Genomic DNA, 23,918 nt, shown 5'->3' with positions numbered 1-23,918 from the left:
CCTACTCTTTCACTATTCTTTGCATCTATCGAAACAACTCTTCAACTATCAATCTATCTAGTGAGTAAGTAAAGAATAACCGGATATGACTATTTTACCTAAAAGTGACTTCAGAAATTACCGTTTGGACTTACTATATTTTCAGCAGCATTCATTCGTAGTTTAAAAGAAATTTTACCTATTTATCTTCGTGACAATATTACTTCATAGGTTGACGATATTCTTATTGCTAAACGTTCTTGGAGTGAGCACAATAAAATTTTGGATTCATTATTACGTATTTTTGCACGAGTTGGCATTACAGTGAACTTGGAAAAATCTGAAGTTGGTCGTTCTCAGGTGAAATTTCTCGGTCACATTATTTCTACAGAAGGTATTCTTCCTGATCCAGAGAAACTAGATGCTATTCAGTTCGCAATGACATTCTTTTCAAACGAAAATCGGTCGACAACTCTGTTTGGTTAGTTTGTATTCCTGATGAGTGGGTTAATAAGCTGATTTGGTATACGCATTTGAGTTATGCACACTTTGGTCCCAGAAAATGCTTTCATAAATTACGAGAAAATTGCTACTTCAATAATATGGAAAACCGTATTCGATTTGTTCTTGCCAAATGCAAATTATGTCAAAAGGCTAAGCCGCCAACAGTATCTCACAGAGCACCGTTGTTTCCTATCATTCCAGCGAAATTAAAGGACATGGCTGCAGTTGATTTGTTCGGTCCAGTGGTTCGATCTACTAATGGTTTTGCATACATTTTCGTAGCAGTGGAGTTGACATCAAAATATGTGTGTTTTACACCGTTACGCAAAGCAACAGCTCGTTCAGTATCTAATGCTTTCATTAACCATTTTCTTAAAGAAGTGGGTCATGTTGATAAGGTTATATCAGATAATGGATCACAGTTTCGTTCTAAAATTTGGCTTCGTACTCTACGGCGTCGTAAAATTAAACCAATTTTCATTTCACTTTTTCACCCTCAATCTAACGCTTCAGAGAGATGGATGAAGGAAATCAATAAATTGTGTCGTCTTTATTGTCATCAGAATCACAGAACTTGGGATCAGTATCTTCATATTTTTCAAAACATTCTGAATGAACTTCCTAACGACTCAACTTCTTTACTACCTATACTGATATTAAAAAACAAAGCACCGACAAATCGCATTTCTGAAATCGTTCCTTTTCCGCCTACACGGAAACTGCGGCATTCTGAAGTTGTCAACCTGGCTCAACAAAATATTGCATCTGCGGCTGCTAGAAGAGAGAAATCAGCTAAGCGTCCTGGTCGTTTAAAAATCTTGTCAGTTGGTCAGAAGGTGTTAATTAAGGCTCATCGTTTGTCTCACAAAGGAAAAGGCTTGTGTCGGAAATTTTTTCTGCTTTATAACGGTCCATATAGAATTCGCAAAATTATTCATGATAACACTGTTGAAGTAGAAACTCTTAAATCACGACGCTCTAAGGGAATACATCATATATCTAACGTTAAAATTTTTGTGGAATGATATACTTTTGAAAAATTTTTGTAGAATGACATACTTTTGAGAAACTAACAGTTGTATGTAAACACACGGAGAGTACAAGGATACCGCGCTGTGTTTTGGCGGCGGCATATACTCAAAGCAACAGTCAAGTCTGCGCGCCGCACAAGGCAGTCGTTGATCGCAAACAATCACTTCCTACGTCACGCGCCTACAGCTGATCGAGCGCTCAGTGCGAATGCACTGACAGCCGTAAATAAATACACAGTCTAATTTCTCCGACTAAATTCAGTATAAAGCTATAGTGACTTGATGAATTCTGTTATTAACATTCAGTATTTTTCAGGATACGGTTCTATAAAATATTTAAAAACTTCAGGTAAATTCTGTGCGTGTCCGACGTTAAGACGACTTGCTATCGAGAAAATTTCGGGAAAAATGTCATTTCGAAGAAGAAAGTAATAAACTAAAAAGGTAATTATTAATTGAGTTTATTTTTCAGGTAACATATTTCCACTTAGGTACGTACTTTAGACGTAATTTGCTGCTCGCGATTACGTGATTCATACTTTGTGCTAATTACATGTTCAATGAAATTACTTGTGAAGCGACGTGCTTGCGTACGTTAACTGATTTTGACAATGATTATTAATGAACTGGATTGTTACTTGTGTATATTATGCATCGCTTGGCTGCACTGCTTTTTCACTGATGTCATATTTTTAATTATGTGCCTGCTGTGCCTATTTATCTAAATTATAATTGTCACCTGATTAATTGTGCTGATGTGGTTAGGTATGTAAGTTATACTTCGTGATTTATCTGCTTGCGCCTTCATGTTTACTTATTAAGATACGATGCTAATGACCTGTTTAGTACGTAAGATATATGTTTACTGCTATGCGTATGGATTGCACATTTACACATTTCTGCTTGTTGTCATAACTATACTTTAATTTGGTATATAGCAATGCTGATGTACAGTGTACGGACATGGAGTGTGGGTTACGATGTGGTATGGGTTACGGATTGTTCGCTTGGCGAAGCCTCGTTATAGAAATTGTGCTGCATCCACTTGTTGACATTCTGTTCACTACTGGTATATTTACTCGCTGTTGCTTGTTTTGCTTACGCTCAGTGCTTTATATTTTAACATAAGAAAATGAACTGCAGTAATTCGACGAGCGACTTTAGTACAAGAAACATCATAGAAGTCACATGAGCTGGAGGTTTTATGAAAGCTGTATAAATGTATGCCAATAGGAAGGAAGCTAACGACATGACATACCAACACAGTTATTACACTGCATTTTTCGTGAGCAATTGAAATAGGAAGTGACACTTGACACAAGAAATACTCCACATGTTTGCTTCTGTTTGCCATAATTCTTGAAGTGGTGTACACACTGTGAAATATTAGGATCATTCACACTCCGTAATCGTACTTAATTACTGAGAGTTATTCGAACTAAGTCTGTTAGAGGTCATGTATGCATTCTTTGTTTATAATTCATAACGAGTAGAAGATTTTGGTCAGATGGATTACACAGAGGTTGTGTGTTGACAGTGTGTCTTCGGATTGTATGGGATGAGGAGGTTTGCATTAGGATTTTATCTGTACTCGATCGAGGAGACTGACTAGAGGAAAGAGTTGTTATGGAAGTGAAATGATACTGGCAATAAGGTTTATATGTATCGACGTATTGAAGAGGTATTATGGAGGTATTGAGATTATATGAAGTTGATTGGAGTTATGGTGTATAAGAGGTAAAATATGTGAGGTGCATATTTTTTTTTTTTTTTTTTTTTTTTTTTTTTTTTTTTTGTTGGTCTGTATGGAACAAGGAGGATGAAGGTAGCAGACTAGAACACTAAAATGGAAGGAAGATTGTCTACACACACTTTGTTAAATCACTAAGCAGTATGTACTTTTTTTTTTTTTTGGAGAGAGGAAGTTGCATATCTTGGCACACTGACAGTTGTTCAGCAACCGTACATTTTGATCTGGCTTGGCAAACATTGGTCTTGACATGATGACTATGACGTTGACTTAACTATTATTGACTGTTATACATTGCTGTCACTACTACTTGATACACATGATGAACATGAAATTTTGACAGAAGTGGATTCACACAGTTAACACTATTCAATTACACAGTAGTACTTAATGTGGATGAAAGATGAGTGAGTGTGTTTTGTGTGTTTTTCTTTCCTAATCCTACCCACCTATCTCCTAAATATTATTTTATTTGTTTGTAGTGGCTTGCACTGACACCCATCAATATTATAGGTTTACTGATGTGTGTGTATTTGTAATAGTAATATGACAATTATCTGATATCATTTGTGTGTTTGTTATGATTTGTATGTTTAGTGTAAGAGCATTGTAAAAGCATTTGTATGTGCATTCAAACTATTGTTCATGCTTGAACTGTCTGATTAGTGATGGTGAAATTATGGACTGTTACTTGTACTTTTTCTACATGATTGGTGCCACTAGGACATGTTTAATTTCTGCTAATGAACTGTGTGATCAGTGATAGTGAATATTATGGACTGCTGTCTGCACCTACTCAACATTGCTGGGTGCCACTGATGGACTGCTTCTACTGAAATGATGTCACCTGTTGGAGTCTGCACCTGTTCCACAATGCTGGGTGCCACTGATGGACTGATTCTACTGAGATGATGTCACCTGTTGCTGTTTGCACCTACTCAAAATTGCTGGGTGCCATTGATGAACTGCTTCTACTGAGAAATGTGACTTGTTGCTGTGTGTATCTCTTCAACACTGCTGGGTACCACAAATGGAACTGCTTCTACTGAAATGATGTTACTTCTTGCTGTCTGCACCTACTCAACATTGCTGGGTGCCACTGATGGACTGATTCTACTGAGATGATGTCACCTGTTGCTGTATGCACCTACTCAACATTGCTGGGTGCCATTGATGAACTGCTTCTACTGAGAAATGTGACTTGTTGCTGTGTGTACCTCTTCAACATTGCTGGGTACCACAAATGGAACTGCTTCTACTGAAATGATGTTACTTCTTGCTGTCTGTACTTCTTCAACATTGCTGGGTACCACAGATGGAACTGCTTCTACTGAAATGATGTTACTTCTTGCTGTCTGCACCTACTCAACATTGCTGGGTGCCATTGATGAACTGCTTCTACTGAAATGATATCACCTGTTGGAGTCTGCACCTACTCAACATTGCTGGGTGCCACTGATGGACTGCTTCTACTGAAATGATGTCACCTGTTGGAGTCTGCACCTGTTCCACAATGCTGGGTGCCACTGATGGACTGCTTCTACTGAAATGATGTCACCTGATGGTGTCTGCACCTACTCAACATTGCTGGGTGCTACTGCTGGAACTGTCAACCACTTGTTATGAAAACATTTGATGTGAATATTTGTATAAACTGATTTTTTGTGTATTACTGTTTGTGGAAAGTTATAAGACTCTTACCTGCTCATATTCGTCATTGCTGACGCTATCGATTGAATTGTTTAACCACATGATATTTGTGTAAACTATTATGTAAAGTCATATGTATGAAAGAATTTGTATTCCTTACTGTATTTTATATATTAGTCTATTGTAAGGTCAGTGCAAAGCCAAAATTTTATCTAGTTATATGATACTTACGTATTAATATTATCTTTTATTTTTGTCTGTATTTTTTTTTGACGAATTTGGTGGCATTTTCACCACCAATGCTGGCAAAAATACCATCAAATTCTAGCCCGTGGAGGAAGGGCATATGAAAGGTGGCTACACTGAGCCACAGCGCCAGAAATCGCGCCAGAGAGTATTGTTCCGCCGCCTCCACTGGCAGTGATTATTGAGACGCAGCGACAGGCAGTTCTTGCCGAGAGTTCTTGCCGAGTAGTTGTGGTGGACACAGCTTGTAGCTGAAGTGGGATGAGATGTGGTAGTGCAGAGTGTTGTTCCATGTTTATGCAGTTATTGATGGGAGAGATAGCAGATGTTATTCTAATGGAGATATTGTAATGATCTGAGTGCTTTTCGTCAATATAAATTAAGGTAACTAACTACTGTTCTTTATTTTCTTATTATTTGTGTGTCCTGAATAATGTTTCATTACAGGTTCAGTCAACAAAGCATCTGGCTTGTGTTCTTGTATTAGAGTGTAATTCTGCTTTCCTTGCGCAATTATAGTATTTCTAATTTTCTTTTATCACATCAGTATAATTGGTATTTATAAATTCTTGTTTTGTTGAAGAAGAACCGTGCCAGATGTGCGTTGAGTCACACTACCACACACAGAACAGCTACACTTGTGTTTGTTGGCTTCGCAGATTTTATAGTTGCTGGGGACTTAATTAATTAATTGTGTTAATGAAAAGTTTCATTTCATTCCTTGTTGTCATTCTATGCAGTCAGATAGCGTAACAATTAGTTGTCAGGGCCAGCCGTTTACGAGACTTGCGTAATCGGACATACAGCTACTAAAAAGATTTGCATTTCATTTATCATTTTTATTAAGCCCCCATGCACGTACTATCAATCTTTACAACAGTCTTGTTTGCAACTTCCTTTTTTCCGAAAGTAGTTCAACCCTTTTATAGTTTTCCGTCCAAGTTTAACATTTACCCAAACTCCAGCTGTGCATAACATGACCCTACTTTTATTTTGGTTCATGGGCATTTTACAGCCATTAGGTAATACGAGCTCTGTTTCATTAAGGGGCTCCGGAACGCCCTATACTTGCAATGTTAAAATAACGCTTATAAATTACATCTTTCCTCACAAAGTATTTGAGGTAGGAAGTTGAACTTTTTACAGATTATTTATTGGAATATGGGCTACAACTTAACACAGGGATTTTACAAAATTTTAGTTCAGTTATTAAAGATGATTTTTTTCAATTGTAATGAAAATTCACAACATTTTTTGCAATTTTTTATTTATATATTCAAAAATATACAGTTTTTTGGAAAAAGGCTGTGTTAAATTATGCAGAAGGTACTGTGTAACATTTACTGAAAGTTTGAAACAAATATGTTTGGAAGATCCTTAGAAAACATGTAATCAGTATGAGAAAATAAAAGTTTTGGGAATCGAGCGACAAAGATTGGATTAACTTTTTAGTGCATTCCAGGTCCATAGGATGGATTATCTTCATCCTCTGCTAACTCCTCCTCCAGCTTCCTCTTGTTCCTCCTCCTGTTTACTCTTGCTTGTATTTCTAGACTCTTTACAGCCCTGTCTGCAGCCCGAAGGCGTTCCTTGTCTAAAGCAAGCATCGCTCGTACCATGTTAGAACCTATCTTCATTCCCATATTTCTAAATACCTTGCACCTTACAATGTTGCCATCATTGAAAGTCGCAACAGCATCATACACACCAAAGTGAAGTGTTTCTATTCCAACAAATACACTCTTGGGGATTCTCGACCATATAACACTATTTACACTTTCATTGGGGTTTTGAGTTTTTCCGTGAATACACTTTTTCAACAGTTCAGGTGCTGCTAAGTCTCTGAAAATAGGTTTAGCCACAACACATACTTTATCTCACATCACTAAAATGTACCTGATGAACACGGGCGTTAATAATAACACCATTTGACAGCAGTTTAACAGCGCCACAGTGGGTCACGCCCATGTAGAACACATTTCAAAAAAAATTTAAAAATAGTTGTAGTTTTCGGAATTGAATAAATTATATATCTATTAAAAGGTAATAGTCTGCAGATTCAGAAAACGCAAAAAAGTAAAAATTGAACTATTCATGATTTTGAGCCTTTCCGGAGCCCCTTAAGTGCTCTACTCAGTTTCTGTTCACTTTCAGCCCCCACCGCTACCTCATTAGCGAAGAGTATCAAGTGAACTTACTGTCTGTGGTAAACAACTCCCACATCGAGGTAGCGCTTCAATTCCCTCACTGCTACTCCAGTGTATAAAATCCAGTCAAAAGTATCCGGAAACCCATTACTGGGTATTAATGTGGGATTTGTCCTCCGTTCGCCCTTATCCCTCTGCGGGGGACACTTTCAGTGACGTGTCTGAATGTCTGTGGACGAGTGACAGCCCATTCCTCCTCAAGACCGCACGCCAGAGAAGATAGTGGTGTTAAACGCTGGTGCCTGAAGCGAATTCGACGTTCTTAACTCATCCCAGAGGTTTTACGTTGAATTCAAGTCTGGACTCAGGGCAGGCCAGTCCATTTCGAGGCAATGTCCACGAATCATAGCCTCACACATACTTCTTTACGACGAGGTACAGCCGGTCGAAGTGGCCGTGCGGTTCTAGGCGCTGCAGTCTGGAACCGCGAGACCGCTACGGTCGCAGGTTCGAATCCTGCCTCGGGCATGGATGTGTGTGATGTCCTTAGGTTAGTTAGGTTTAACTAGTTCTAAGTTCTAGGGGACTAATGACCTCAGCAGTTGAGTCCCATAGTGCTCAGAACCATTTGAACCATTTTTTTGACGAGGTACATTGCCACGCTGACACTGCTGTTCCTCTACCGTGCTCAATACATAATGCTGTACATTGTGATCACATCCTTCCACATTTAGCGTTTTCTTGAGCGCACCAAGGGGACCACAGCCTAACCATGAAAAACACCCCCCTACCGTAACACCACCTTCCCTGTGCTTCATTGTTTGCACTACACGTGCTGGTGAGAGGTAACGTTCTCCAGCCATTCGCCAAACCGAAACGCTTCCATCCGATTACCACGGGCTACAGCGTGACTCATCACTCCAAAACAATCGTTTCCAGTCCTCCACCGTCCAGTGGCTCGCTCTTTACACCACCTCAAGCGTTGCTTAGCATTGGTTTATGAATGGTTCGACCACTGTGCCCCTTTCTTTTCAACTCCCTATCACAGTCGATGCTGGTACCACTTTGGAACTCACGAACGATTCGGTCCACTGCTTTCATACGTTTTCTTGTGTCCGCCCTCCGCAGTGTTCGGCGGTCGCTGCCCATCGGTACGTAAGGTCTACTTTGTCTTGGTTTAGCTGTGGTTCACAGTCATATCACCAACAGTCGACTTGGACATCTTTAGAAAGGTTAAAATGTCTTTGATGAATACATTACCTTACTTGTTAAGCAGTTCCATTATGGAGCTTGCGTGCTGTGCTTATGTTTGAAATAGTCCGAAAGAGTTATCGCAATTTTTATTCGAAGCATAAAGGTGGCGTGCAGTTGTATGATTTTCATACAGCTCAAGACCAAATATTTACAATACTGGCCATTAAAATTGCTACACCAAGAAGAAATGCATATGATAAACGGGTAGAGCCACGGGTCGTTAACACATCTGAAATGTAACGTCCACTGTTCAAAGTGCCGTCAATGCGAGCAAGAGGTGACCGAGACTTGTAACCAATGGCACCCCATACCATCACTCCGGGTGTTATGCCAGTATGGCGATGACGAATACACGCTTCCAATGTGCGTTCACCGCGATGTCGCCAAACACGGATGCGACCATCATGATGCTGTAAACAAAACCTGCATTCATCCGAAAAAATGACATTTTGCCATTCGTTCGTCGCTGAGTACACCATCGCAGGCGCTCCTGTCTGTGATGCAGCGTCAAGGGTAACCGCAACCATGGTCTCCTAGCTGATAGTCCATGCTGCTGCAAACGTCGTCGAACTGTTCGTGCAGATGGTTGTTGTCTTAGGAACGTCCCCGTCTGTTGACTCAGGGATTGAGACGTGGCTGCACGATCCGTTACAGCCATGCGGATAAGATGCCGTTGGGATCCAGCACGGCGTTCCGTATTACGCTCCTGAACCCACCGTTTCCATATTCTGCTAACAGTCATTGGGTCTCGACCAACGCGAGCAGCAATGTCGTGATACGATAAACCGCAATCGCGATACGCTACAATCCGATGGTACACATTTGTCCTTCTTACACGAGGCATCACAACAACGTTTCATCAGGCAACGCCGGTCAACTGCTGTTTGTGTATGAGAAATCGGTTGGAAACTTTCCTCATGTCAGCACGTTGTAGGTGTCGCCACCGTCGCCAACCTTTTGTGAATGCTCTGAAAAGCTAATCATTTGCATATCACAGCATCTTCTTCCTGTCGGTTAAATTTCGCGTCTGTAGCACTTCATCTTCGTGGTGTCGCAATTTTAATGGCCAGTAGTGTATGAAGGGGTTGCAATGTGTTTACTGCTAATGCACAGTATGGTGGTCCTCTCTTGTGGTGGTCTGATGTGGTCAACCAGAACCCCTACGACAGATACGCGCCGCCCTAAAGTTCCTACGCATTCCAACATCGGATCGCTGTCACACATGATCCCCCCCCCACAATCTTGGATGTTGCACATTGAACCATCTTACCAAAAGACTCCCACAATGAGGCTCCTTTGTAACTCTGTGAGGTGCTGATAATGCTGTCTAATGCACTCTGACCACTGTTCTACCAGTCACAGAAAACTGTAGCTGTAACCATTTATATATCCGCCCATGGTGTTTATATGTACAAAGTTACATTGACATATGACCATGTCTTCTCGGTGCTGTATATGCTTTTGGCTTTAGATAACTTCACCTTTGGCTTCAGGCCCAAGCCATATAAGCTGCACCGTAAGATATGGAACGAAAGTAAGCAAAACGTGATAGCTGTTTTACTTTTATGTCACCTAAGTGTGGCAACATTGGAATAGCAAAAGAGTATTTGTTTCCTTCAGCACACCGTCGACAATTATTGCACAGCGTAATACAAAAACTTCCACCAAAGTTGCATTGCCTCTCCATTACAAGAAACTAAAAATGTGTTCGGCGGGCCAAGTTACAAAAATGGTTCAAATGGCTCTAAGCACTACGGGACTTAACATCTGAGGTCATCAGTCCCCTAGACTTAGAACTACTTAAACCTAACTAACCTAAGGACATCACATACATCCATGCCCGAGGCAGGATTCGAACCTCCAACCGTAGCAGCAGCGCGGTTCTAGACTGAAGCGCCTTGAACCGCTCGGTCATAACGGCCGGCGCCAAGTTACAAATAAAACCTAAAATTCTATAAAATGTTGAAAGTTATTGTGCAATTTAGCCCGACAACCATTTTATTTTTATACGAGTACACCGTTGGTGCGTTTGATGAAAGTGATGAATTGAAAGAATTGGCAGCGTGCTGAGTTAATTCTAATTTGACGACCAAAATTACTTACAGAGTGCCAAATTTCTCAAGTGTTCTTTAAAATTTTGCTTCATTTGTTTCACAATTCCTCTGCCATGTTTGTAGGGGGGACTAAGTACATAAAGTTTTCATAGAGAAACCAACTCTGGAGCCCGCCCCCGGTAGCTGAGTGGCGTACTCGCTTCGGCGGTACATATACTAAAATTGGAACAACACAGAGAAGATTAGCATGGATGCCACGCAAAATCGTGAAGCGTCCCACATTTTTTATAGATATCACCGGCACGGTAACTCAGCGTGTTCGGTCAGAGGGTTTAGCTACCCTCTGTAACAAAAAAACTGAGTGAACGGATCAACGAACAAGCTGAACGAGTGTCATCGGACGTCCGTCACGAACAAAATCAAGGAACAATATAGAACAAAAAAAAAGTGGTCAGCGCGACAGAATGTCAATCCTAAGGGCCCGGGTTCGATTCCCGGCTGGGTCGGGGATTTTCTCCGCTCAGGGACTGGGTGTTGTGTTGTCCTAATCATCATCATTTCATCTCCATCGACGCGCAGGTCGCCGAAGCGGCGTTAAATCGAAAGACTTGCACCCGGCGAACGGTCTACCCGACTGGAGGCCCTAGTCACACGACATTTTTATTTACCAAGTCTGGAAACATTCCGTTTGAATACGAAACAAGTTGAAAGATCGAATCACTTCGCGGTACGCCCAAGAACTGAGAAGAGGGTCTCTTAATAAGTCCCTGTTGTTGTTATGACGTCGCATACTACTTTCGTCCGACTACGGCAACGGCTGCTAGAAACTGGTACGTCCGCAACTTCGAAGGTTGACTATGGTCCCCCACGGACGCGCCGCGCTCTCGGCTTTGAACAGGACGTCCTTCGTCACGTAGAAGAGAACGCGACGACCAGTACTCAGAATACCGTCGAAACCATGGGCTCCTGTAGAACACACAGGTCACCGCTCATTGTCTTCGCTGTGTGCTTGCTGTGGAGCGAGAGATTTGAAAGTGATCCGATGTTCAAAATTATTGTACAGGCAAACGGTACTTTACCGGACATCAGTTCCTCATCAAAACATTAACTTCTAAGTCTCCTCTACAACATCCTGGATAAAACTATTCTCTGACGTTTCATCTCCGACTGCAGCAGACATTTTCGGAGGTAAAACGGCGGTTGCCTCCGAATATATCTTCCGCAGTAGGAGACGAAACGCCAAAGAATAGTTTTATGCATCGGTCACGTCCTCTCGGACCAGAAATTTTAACTGAAGTAATCTCCGACTGCGAAGACTTACATTGTGTGATTAGTTCCTGTATAGTTCGCGCAATCACTGTAGAATTCAAGGAGGTGATTCATGAGAAGTATGTTGCCGCGTATCGCAACTTTCAACAATGAAACCTTCATTGTGCTGTGGTTTTAAGCTCAATGACGGAACTGTGACACGAAACTGTGTAACCTCCTCACAAAAATAATAATAATTAATATTAGTATGATTCTAATTTTAGTGTAACCTCAAAACAAAATTCTTTCTCATTTGCAACCTCCCTACAAAATTCTTTTCACTTTAACATCAACACAAAATTCTTTCTGATTTAATCTAAGCTCAAAATTCATTCACATTTAGCGTAACCTCACAACAGAAAAATTCCTAAACCTCTCAACAGTAAAAATTATAATTATGCTGTTCACATTTAGTGTAACGTCCCCAAAAAAAATTCAGTAACTTGGTGATAAAACAATGTAAGTAACCTCTCAATTAAATTGTCGCTCACTTATGACTTTTCAATAATTCACTGTGAATTTAACCTGGTAAATTTTGGACGACAGCAGTGCTGCGTCATGGCTCTGAAAGGTCATTCTGAATGAAAAAAGGAAAAATCCTTACCTCAGTGAAGTCGCCGGATATATCTGCTCTTACAATAAATTTATCCTGCACAGCTCTGTGCAATGCTGGCCGACCTATCTGTCATTTATAAAAGGGAGCAACTGATTTTTCTATTGCAATAATCGGGATGATCATGGATGGGAGAAATTAGTAAATTCTTTAAATTGAAATGAATGGTTGTTAAAAGTTACTTTTTATGAGGAAGATTATTATTACGAGAGTTTTAAAACATTTACATGCGACTTGTGATAACATTACTACATCTGCGCGAGGCTGCTTTTTACCTTATACAATAATACTCAGGCTCCGGCATCGCTGCACCGCGACCGGCCAGCCAACACGATACACCAGACCATACCAGAGCAGACTCCAGACCAGCGCAGACTTACTGCTACAGCTACACAGTTCGTACTGCAGTCAACACTACTCTCTGGTCAGAGACCTTGCACATCGCAGGCACCGCATGACCAATACATCGAAATCACATCTGCTCGGACCTCTTACAACTGGAACCTGGCTTTCGCGGACATTGATATCACCAAATGTGCTATCTGGGCACGACTCAGAAACCATCCTGACCGATTCACTTCATCCAACACCTGTCTCTTAGTCTGTAAATATCACAGAAGTTCTCCTGCTTATTTTGCTGAAATAATCTCCCTGGAAGAAAGTTTATCTCGGAGGATTGGTTTATCCACAGACAAGGGGACGGTTTCCGAATGATCTTTCATTCTGCAGCCCATTGGCCACGGAAGTGGATGTGGATATGGATATGAATACTGTCCGGAGACATTGGGGCCAGGACGTAGAGTCGCATACATGGTATTACTGAAACAACTGTAATACGATTCCAGGCTTGCGGCATGAACAGCTGCCTTGAAACGCCATGTCCAGTACTGTAGACATCGTGTGGGGTGATCAGCAACACAAGCGACGTTGTCCATAGCTTTTAAGCAGTACTGAGTACTGCCACTGAGACCGATGTCAATTTTCCTCACGATATAACACTGCCAATGTGTGCGGTCTTGTATTCATTATTTGTGCACGTGTTTTCCTTGAAGACGGCATATCGTAACATACCCATTTCCGTTTTCGCACAGGAAGCGGATCAGGCAATCAATTTCCATTGTTCTAAAAGCCCAGTCACGGTTTCCCCTGATAACTGATTAAGCCGTAGCGTCAACAACGGCCCATATCCGTCATTAATTCGCTGCGGAGGCCCGTCTGTACTACAAACGGCTAAAAGGGAGCGCTATTCTACTTGCAGGTTGCCTATCTAACGACTTCCGGGGGCAACAAAAATAATATTTTCAGCGGTTCATATGGCTATCGATCGAATTTAAAATGCTGTCATAACCTACTCATTAACAGCTATAATCTTACGTCAAATGTTTAATACAATACGCCAGGTACTACAGTTACAAACTGTATATATGTGTCTTGAGGCAGTATAACTCACAAATCACTGCACTCCGTCTTCAGGCCACAAGTGGCCTATTGGGACCATCCGACCGCCGTATCATCCTCAGATGAGGATACAGATAGGAGGGACGTGTGGTCAGCACACAGCTCTCCCAGTCGTTATGATAGTTTTCTTTGACCGGAGCCGCTACTATTCACATGTACATTTACATTTATACTCCGCAAGCCACCCAACGGTGTGTGGCGGAGGGCACTTCACGTGCCACTGTCATTACCTCCCTTTCCTATTCCAATCGCCTATGGTTCGTGGGAAGAACGACTGCCGGAAAGCCTCCGTGCGCGCTCGAATATCTCTAATTTTACATTAGTGATCTCCTCGGGGAAGCAATATATTTGATACCTTATCCAGAAACGCACCCTCTCGTAACCTGGACAGCAAGCTACACCGCGATGCAGAGCGTCTCTCTTGCAGAGTTTGCCACTTGAGTTTGCTAAACATCTCCGTAACGCTATCACGCTTACCAAATAACCCTGTGACGAAACGTGTAGCTCTTCTTTGGATCTTCTCTATCTCCTCTGTCAACCCGATCTGGTAAGGATCCCACACTGATGAGCAATACTCAAGTATAGGTCGAAAGAGTGTTTTGTAAGCCACCTCCTATTTTGATGGACTACATTTTCTAAGGGCTCTTCCAATGAATCTCAACCTGGCACTCGCCTTACCAACAATTTATTTTATATGATCATTCCACTTCAAATCGTTCCGTACGCATACTCCCAGATATTTTACAGAAGTAACTGGTACCAGCGTTTGTTCCGCTCTCATAAAATCATACAATAAAGGATCCTTCTTTCTATGTATTCGCAATAGATTACATTTGTCTACGTTGAGGGTCAGTTGCCACTCCCTGCACCAAGTGCCTATCCGCTGCAGATCTTCCTGCATTTCACTGCAATTTTCTAATCCTGCAGTTTCTCTGTATACCACAGCATCATCCGCGAAAAGCCGCATGGAACTTCCGACACTATCTACTAGGTCATTTATGTATATTGTGAAAAGCAATGGTCCCATAACACTCTCATGTGACACGCCAGAGGTTACTTTAACGTCTATAGACGTCTCTCCCTCTTACTTTGTTTATCAGGCGACAGTGCGGAACTGTATGGAACGCCTTCCGGAAGTCAAGGAAAATGGCATCTACCTGGAAGCCCGTATCTAATAAATCCTGGATCTCATGAACCAATAAAGCGAGTTGGGTCTCACACGATCTCTGTTTCCGGAACCCATGTCGATTCCAACAGAGTAGATTCTGGGTTTCCAGAAATGACATGATACGCGAGCAAAAAACGTGTTCTAAAATTCTACAACAGATCGATGTCAGAGATATAGGCCTATAGTTTGGCGCATCTGCTCGACGACCGTTCTTGAAAACTGGACCTACCTGTGCTCTTTTCCAATCATTTGGAACCTTCCGTTCCTCTAGAGAGTTGCGGTACACGGCTGTTGGAAGGGGGGCAAGTTCTTTCGCGTACTCTGTGTAGAATGAAATTGGTATCCCGTCAGGTCCAGTGGACTTCCCTCTGTTGAGTGATTTCAGTTGCTTTTCTATTCGTTGGACACTTATTTCGATGTCAGCCATTTTTTCGTTCGTGCGAGGATTTAGAGAAGGAACTGCAGTGCTATTCGGTCGAGTAGCTCCTCAATTGGCATCACGAGGCTGAGTGCAGCCCGAAAAATCGCAACAGCGCATGGCGGCCTGGATGGTCACCCATCCAAGTGCCGGCCACGCCCGACAGCGCTTAACTTCGGTGATATGACGGGAACCGGTATATCCACTGCGGTAAGGCCGCTGCCCAGTATAACTCAAGGCGTGCAAATATCCGGACTTCGTTCATTCCCTATTTAAAAATGAGAGCACTTAACGAGTTCCAACGAACTTTACACATAATTTCAAACTTTTAAAAAACTTTTTCCCTTACGCTGCCCACAAAATTATTAAAGGAAAAAAGTTCATCGCCTACTGCATGTCGTAGTACATGGAGTAAAACTGCAACATCAGGTATGAAGGTATGACGTCTTAATTTGTTACTTCTTTACTACTTGCTCCATTCGCAATGCTTTATGCAGACAGTATCCACATATGCGACTAAATGCACCTGCAAAATTATATCACTGTATTGGGTTTGTGCATAAGTTCGTAGCGTTTTTGTTTTACATGTTAGCATTCCGGTTGCTAGGGGATTATTTATCGACTGTCGTTTTTTATTTGTAGTTCGCTGTTGGTATTTGAGTTTACATATTGCCGTCTTGTCAGCTGGAGATAGTGAGTGAAACTGTGGAAATTAGAAAATGGAATGCCAAGAGAAGAAATCGGAACATTTCCGATATACCTGTATTCTTCTGTTTGAGCTCAACAGCGGGGTGACACTAGCGGAGACAGCCATAAACGTTTGCGGCGTGTATGGTGATACTGCCATTGGATAAAGCACACAAGAAAATGTTTTTCTCGTTTTAAGGAGGATTTTTGTGACATTAGTGACTCCATATTCAGGTTGACCTCCGCGGTTTGATGAGGATGATTTAAGTGCTTTAATCAACAATGATCCACGTCAGTTTACTCGATAACTGTCAGATGTGATGAACTGTGATTATTGTACCATCGTGCATGCAGTAGGGCAGGCGTAGCATATTACGAATTGCTTCTCCCGAGAAGTAACCATCGCTGTGGTCATTTATTGTCAACAACTGAGATGTCTTGCAGACGCAGTTCAAGAACAATGACCAGGAAGACTGCGTGAAGTGATAATGCCCACCTGCATTCAGCTAGACTGACAAAAAAACGCTAAACATGAGTAGGATTGGGAAGTCACTCCGCACCCACCTTATTCACCCGGTCTTGCACCCTTAGATTTTCACCTTCTCCGGTCTCTAAGAAACAATCTTCAATTAACTTCCTTTCGCCCGCCCGGTTAGCAGTGCGGTCTAACGCACTGCTTTCCGAGCGGGAAGGCGTGCCAGTCCCTGGCTCGAATCCACCCAGAAGATTGGTGTGGAGGTCCGGTGTGCCGGCCAGTCTGTGGATGGTTTTAGAGGCGGTTTTCCATCTGCCACGGCGAATGCGGGTTGGTTCCCTTATTCCGCCTCAGTTACACTATGTCAGCGATTGCTGCGCAAACACACTCTCCACGTACGCGTACACCACCATTACTCTACCACGCAAACATTGGGGTTACACTCGACTGGTGTGAGACGTTCCCGGGGGGGGGGGGGGGGGGGGGTCAACTGCAGGCCGAACCGCACACCGCACAATAATCCTGGGTTCGGTGTGGGGCGGCGGTGGGGTGAGTGGACTGCTGAAGCCTGTTGTGGGGTTGTGAACCACTGAGGGTTACGGCGGGGACGAAGCCTCTCCATCGTTTATAGGTCCCCAGTTCCGTAGAATACAACTTCATTTCCAGATGAAAATGCATTGCGAACATGGCTCGACGAGTTCTTCGCCACAAAATCACGCGATTTCTACAGTAGCAAAATCGAAAAGCTGCCCCAGCGTTGGCAGACTGCTGTAAATAGTGAAAGACGATATATTATTGATGACTATAGTCTCTGTTATATGTATATGTGGTGTTTATTAAACTTATGGAAAAACGCTAAGAACTTATGCACTAACCTAATACGATTCACAAATCGACAGATATGACTTTTCGTTCATGGGAGTTACATTGTTTAAAGAGTAGAGGATGGAGGTTTACTTGACTGTAATAACTTACGATGATTGGTATGCTCTCATTCAGGATAAACTGCATTAAAAACTGCAAGCCGATCGCCCTAGTTAAGAAGTTAATCACAGAATTTTCGCCGGCCGCGGTGGTCTAGCGGTTCTAGGCGCTCAGTCCGGAGCCGCGCGACTGCTACGGTCGCAGGTTCGAATCCTGCCTCGGGCATGGATGTGTGTGATGTCCTTAGGTTAGTTAGGTTTAAGTAGTTCTAAGTTCTAGGGGACTGATGACCATAGATGTTAAGTCCCATAGTGCTAAGAGCCAGCCACAGAATTTTCGTCCGTGTTCTTAATCGGTACTACGATTTATTGAAGTCTGAGCTGGTGAACGGTCCTGTCGCCAAACTGAGGCTGAACAGTCATAGCCGTAGGTCGTCCGTCGCGGTGTTTCCGCCATAATAACAGCCCTAGCTGACTTTTACTGTCTTTGACAGGCAATTATCGATTAAATACATTATGACAATCATGTTGTTGTTGTTGTTGTGGTCTTCAGTCCAGAAACTGGTTTGATGCAGCTCTCCATCCTACTCTATCCTGTGCAAGCTTCTTCATCTCCCAGTACCTACTGCAACCTACATTCTTCTGAATCTGTTTAGTGTATTACAATTATATATTGCAATAATTACACGGTCCAATCACATCAATGTGACCACCACCTATGTTCGACACCAACGTGCAATTAACCACTCACTGACTGCAGATGGCAGCACTAGCAGTGCCGTGCCTGGGGGGACGCGGTGAGCAGTGCAGTCGTTGTCGTAATGCTGAAACGGAGCGATTTATGCGACGTCCAAAAGGGTACGATGATTGGCTTCCGAGCCAAGGGTGGAAGCATTTCCGAAATGGCTATGTTTGTTAACACTTCGCGTGCCACCATTGTTAAAGGACACCGTGTACAGCAAGATGGCGCCATCCAAAGCCTCGTCGAGGTAACTGTGGTGCACCGTGGGTGAACGACGGCTGCAGAGATGTGTACGGGTGAACAGACGTGTAACTGTAGGATAACTGATCGTGCGGATGAACCAAGGGGCTACCAACGACCGTATAGCGAACGTTGCTGCGTTCGGGTGTCCACAGCAGGCGCCTGGTTCGTACACCTGCGTTGGCTGGAATTTTCACGCCAGTGCTGCAACTGTACGTCCACTGAGCTGAAAATCCATCAGATTAGATTAATACTTGTTCCATAGATCATGAATACGACACCTTTTTTTTCCCTTAATTTATATCTAAAAATTCAGCCAATGAGTAGAAGGAGTTGTCATCTTGAAATTCTTTAAGTTTATTTTTAAATGTTAGTTGGCTATCTGTCAGGCTTTTGATGCTGTTTGGTAGGTGACCAAAGACTTTTATGGCAGCATAATTTACCCCTTTCTGTGCCAAAGTCAGATTTAACCCTGCATAGTGAACATCATCCTTTCTCCTGGTGTTATAGCTATGCACACTGCTATTACTTTTGAACTGGGGTGGATTATTAACAACAAATTTCATAAGTGAATATATATACTGTGAGGTTACTGTGAGGATCCATAGATCCTTAAATAGATGTCTGCAGGATGACCGTAGTTGGGCCCCAGCAATTATTCTGATTACACGTTTTTGAGCAATCAATACTTTTCTACTCAACGATGAATTACCCCAGAATATGATGCCATACGCAAGCAGTGAATGAAAGTAGGCATAGTAAGCTAATTTACTGAGATTCTTATCACCAAAATCTGCAATAACCCTAATAGCATACGTAGCTGAACTCAGACGTTTCAGCAGACCATCAATGTGTTGCTTCCAGTTTAACCTCTCATCAATGGACACACCTAAAAATTTTGAAAATTCTTAGCTACAGACTTCTGTTAAAAGTCTATATTTATTACTGGAGTTGTGCCATTTACTGTACGGAACTGTATATACTGTGTTTTATCAAAATTTAAACAGTCCGTTTGCTGAGAACCACTTAATAATTTTGTGAAAAACATCATTTACAATTACATCGCTTAGTTCTTGGTTTTTGGATGTTATTACTATACTTGTATGATCAGCAAAAAGAACTAACTTTGCATCTTCATCAATGTGGAATGGTAAGTCATTAATGTACCTGGACGTGGAGCATCTTCTTATGGGGATCGTGCAGCAAATTTTGATTCTTATGTCCACTTACAGCCGGATTTAAGTCTGTTCGTAGCTACTAGGTCTTGTTGTATAGAGAGTTCCGTGTTGTCTAGGATTTTTCTTCATGCAGTTGTGGCTAACTACGGTTGCCTAATTTCAGGGGACTATTTGTTTGCTAGGGCGGTGAGCCAGACACATCTCGTCGCTCCGAGTGTTCCAGAGATTATCCTCATTCCCTCCTTCAGTTGGACGTCCACTTGAGCTACGTGTGTACTTTTCATCCAGTCTGGCGAACAATATTCAGTCACGCTGTAGATAAGGGCTAGTGCTGAGGACCTCGGTGTGCTCGCTCAGTATTTACGCTGATGGTCACGTGACAGACCCAGCGCCAAGCGTCAATCGTCTGTAAGTCTTTCTGCAGTTCCCTTGCGTTTTCTAGCATTGTAATTTACCTAAATACAAACAGCTTCACGAAGTTCCTGACATAATCCATCACATCAGTTACGTACGAGGGTGAGGCAAATGAAAACCTTAAATATGATTTATTGTGCAGAAGTGGTACAAAGCTGTATCACTTTTCGACATAATCTCCCCCACGCTCAATGCAAGTCATCCAGCGCTTATGTAAGACGTGTATATTTCTATTGTCAATGGTCAAATCACGATTTATGAAAGATGTTTATACAGGGTTATTACAAATGATTGAAGCGATTTCACAGCTCTACAATAACTTTATTATTTGAGATATTTTCACAATACTTTGCACACACATACAGAAACTCAAAAAGTTTTTTTAGGCATTCACAAATGTTCGATATGTGCCCCTTTAGTGATTCGGCAGACATCAAGCCGATAATCAGGTTCCTCCCCCACTCGGCGCAGCATGTCCCCATCAATGAGTTCGAAAGCATCGTTGATGCGAGCTCGCAGTTCTGGCACGTTTCTTGGTAGAGGAGGTTCAAACACTGAATCTTTCACATAACCCCAAAGAAAGAAATCGCATGGGTTTAAGTCGAGAGAGCGTGGAGGCCATGACATGAATTGCTGATCATGATCTCCACCACGACCGATCCATCGGTTTTCCAATCTCCTGTTTAAGAAATGCCGAACACCATGATGGAAGTGCGGTGGAGCACCATCCTGTTGAAAGATGAAGTCGGCGCTGTCGGTCTCCAGTTGTGGCATGAGCCAATTTTCCAGCATGTCCAGATACACGTGTCCTGTAACGTTTTTTCCTCAGAAGAAAAAGGGGCCGTAAACTTTAAACCGTGCCGCTCTGGCGGCAGAAACCTGAAGTGCGGCTTCAGCCGAACAAAACTTTTATTAGTTTTTCTACGTATCTGTAGTGTGTCGTGACCATATGTCAATGAATGGGGCTACAGTGAATTTATGAAATCGCTTCAATCATTTGTAATAGCCCTGTATTTTATTAATAGGATTAAATAGGAATAATTAATATTTGTCATGTTGGAAATAATTGTGGTAGCAGGGAATGTCTGCACCAAAGTATTGCTGACAAGAGAGACCGCAAATTGATATAATTTTAAAAAGGGCGGGAGAGACCGCGTATGGATACATTTTAAGAAAAGAGCGGGAAAGACCGCGCATTGATACATTTTGTAATGGTAGCAGGGATTGTCTGCACCAGAAAGCATTGTTGGCAGGAGAGACCGCACTTTAGCGTTCGTAGGATGTCAGTAGTAAGCGAGAAGAGAAGCGAGTCGGTAGCAGGTCTGAAGCGAGAGGTTGAGAGGAGCGGTGTGCCTGCCAGCCACTAGCTGTGATTTACAAGAGATTATAAACGGATGTACAGAGACATCAGCTAACTATTATCATAAGAGGAACTAATATTATTGAATTATATTTTTGAGAAACTGAAGACTACTGAAGGTATGTTTGCGCATTGTTAGTTGTAAGATTATTGTAAAAATTAAGTCCCATTTGAACGTTTGTAAAATCATTTCATTCAGAATATAATTAACTTTTGCCAGCAATATTGCATTTATAATTATAATCCATCCCAAAAACCATCAACGTAAAACTTCGCAAAATTTTATTGTTGTCGAGAAAAAGTTTAACTATGAATTACGTAACTTCAGTCAAATTAATTAAAGAATAACGTCAGCTTTGCTATTAAAGAATAACGTCAGCTTTGGTAATAAATACAGCCACTTATTATGACAGCCCACCAGCAGCTAATAGAGTATAGTAAAACAGAGTAAGTATACTCATGTCGCAGTTCGATGTACCAGTCAAATGGCGATCCAGTAACAGTAAAAAAAACAGTTTTGGGTTGTTGTAGATAACGACTGAGGGCCACGACAACGACACATTCTATGTTTCGTCGAAATAATCAGAAAATCACTTTTAATAAGCAGCAATTAAATTTGTATGCGAAGATTGAGAAAGAGAATAAATTTCAAAGGGAAGATTTCATTTATTATTATTAAGCAAGAGAAAGAAATCCTAAGGGAAGGTTTCATAGCTTATTATAGAAGGGAACAAAAGAGATATAGAGGAGACGTGAAGGTTTCACTTACAAAGTGCATTAATTCCTTTAGAAAAAAATTCTACTACCTCATGCACGACGTGGCGTACCTCTTCATCAGAACGGAACTTCTTTCCTCCCATTGCGTCTTTGAGTGGTCCAAACATATGGAAATCACTTGGGGCAAGGTCTGGTGAGTATGGTGGATGAGGAAGACACTCAAAATACAGGTCTGTGATTATTGCAACTGTTGTACGGGCAGTGTGGGGCCTTGCATTGTCATGTTGCAAAAGGACACCTGCTGACAGCAATCCACGTCGCTTTGATTTGACTGCAGGCCGCAGATGATTTTTTTAGGAGATCTGTGTATGATGCACTGGTGACAGTGGTCCCTCTAGGAATGTAATGCTCCAAAATGACGTCTTTTTCGTCCCAAAAGAGATTTAGCATAACCTTCCCTGCTGACGGTTCTGTTCGAAACTTCTTTGGTTTTGGTGATGAGGAATGGCGCCATTACTTGCTCGCTCTCTTCGTTTCCGGTTGGTGGAAGTGAACCCAGGCTTCGTCCCCAGTAACGATTCTTGCAAGGAAGCCATCAGCTTCTCGTTCAAAGAGCCGAAGAAGTTCTTCAAAAGCATCAACACGTCGTTCTCTCATTTCAGGAGTCAGCTGCCGTGTCATCCATCTTGCAGACACTTTGTTAAACTGGAGCATATCATGCACAATGTGGTGTGCTGACCCATGACTAATCTGTAAACATGTTGCAGTGTCACTCGGCGGTTTTCCTTCACTATGGCTTCAACTGCTGCAGTGTTCTGTGGAGTCACAACTCGTTGTGCCTGACCTGGACGAGGACCATCTTCCACTGACGTCACACCATTTGCGAACTTCCTACTCCATTCGCAGACTTGCTGCTGTGACAAACATGCATCACCGTACTGAACCTACATTCGTCGATGAATTTCAATAGGTTTCACACCTTCACTACGCAAAATCCGAATAACAGAACGCTGTTCTTCCCTGGTGCAAGTCGCAAGTGGGGCGACCACCTTTATACTGATACTGCGACAGTATGTGTGCATCTGGACTATGCTACCACCTACAGGCCATTCTGCACGCTGCTTGTAGCACTCTTACCAACTTACAGGATAACGGCGCGAAATTTCGATTTGTTATTATAAATTTAAGGTTTTCATTTGACTCACCCTCGTAATATATCGCGAACAGCGACGGTCCTACAACATTCTCTTGGGGTACTTCTGGGGATATTTTCACATGTGATGATTTTACGCAGTTAAGAACGACGCGATCCACATCTACATCTACATCCATACTCCGCAAGCCACCTGACGGTGTGTGGCGGAGGGTACCTTGAGTACCTCTACTGGTTCTCCCTTCTGTTCCAGTCTCGTATTGTTCGTGGAAAGAAGGATTGTCGGTATGCTTCTGTGTGGGCTCTAATCTCTCTGATTTTATCCTCATGGTCTCTTCGCGAGATATACGTAGGAGGGAGCAATATACTGCTTGACTCTTCGGTGAAGGTATGTTCTCGAAACTTCAACAAAAGCCCGTACCGAGCTACTGAGCGTCTCTCAGTCTTCC

The 23,918-nt window shown here is 42.2% G+C and overlaps 1 pseudogene; it reads left to right on the top strand.

Annotated features, from left to right (window-relative positions):
- The first annotated feature begins 10,807 nt into the window (after positions 1 to 10,807).
- On the top strand, positions 10,808 to 10,901 carry LOC126178684 (U6 spliceosomal RNA; annotated as a pseudogene).
- Positions 10,902 to 23,918: the final 13,017 nt, after the last annotated feature.

The sequence above is a fragment of the Schistocerca cancellata genome, chromosome 3, assembly GCF_023864275.1.
Source record: "Schistocerca cancellata isolate TAMUIC-IGC-003103 chromosome 3, iqSchCanc2.1, whole genome shotgun sequence".
In the NCBI taxonomy this organism is placed as follows: domain Eukaryota; kingdom Metazoa; phylum Arthropoda; class Insecta; order Orthoptera; family Acrididae; genus Schistocerca; species Schistocerca cancellata.
This window is presented reverse-complemented; position numbering and strand designations above follow the sequence as displayed.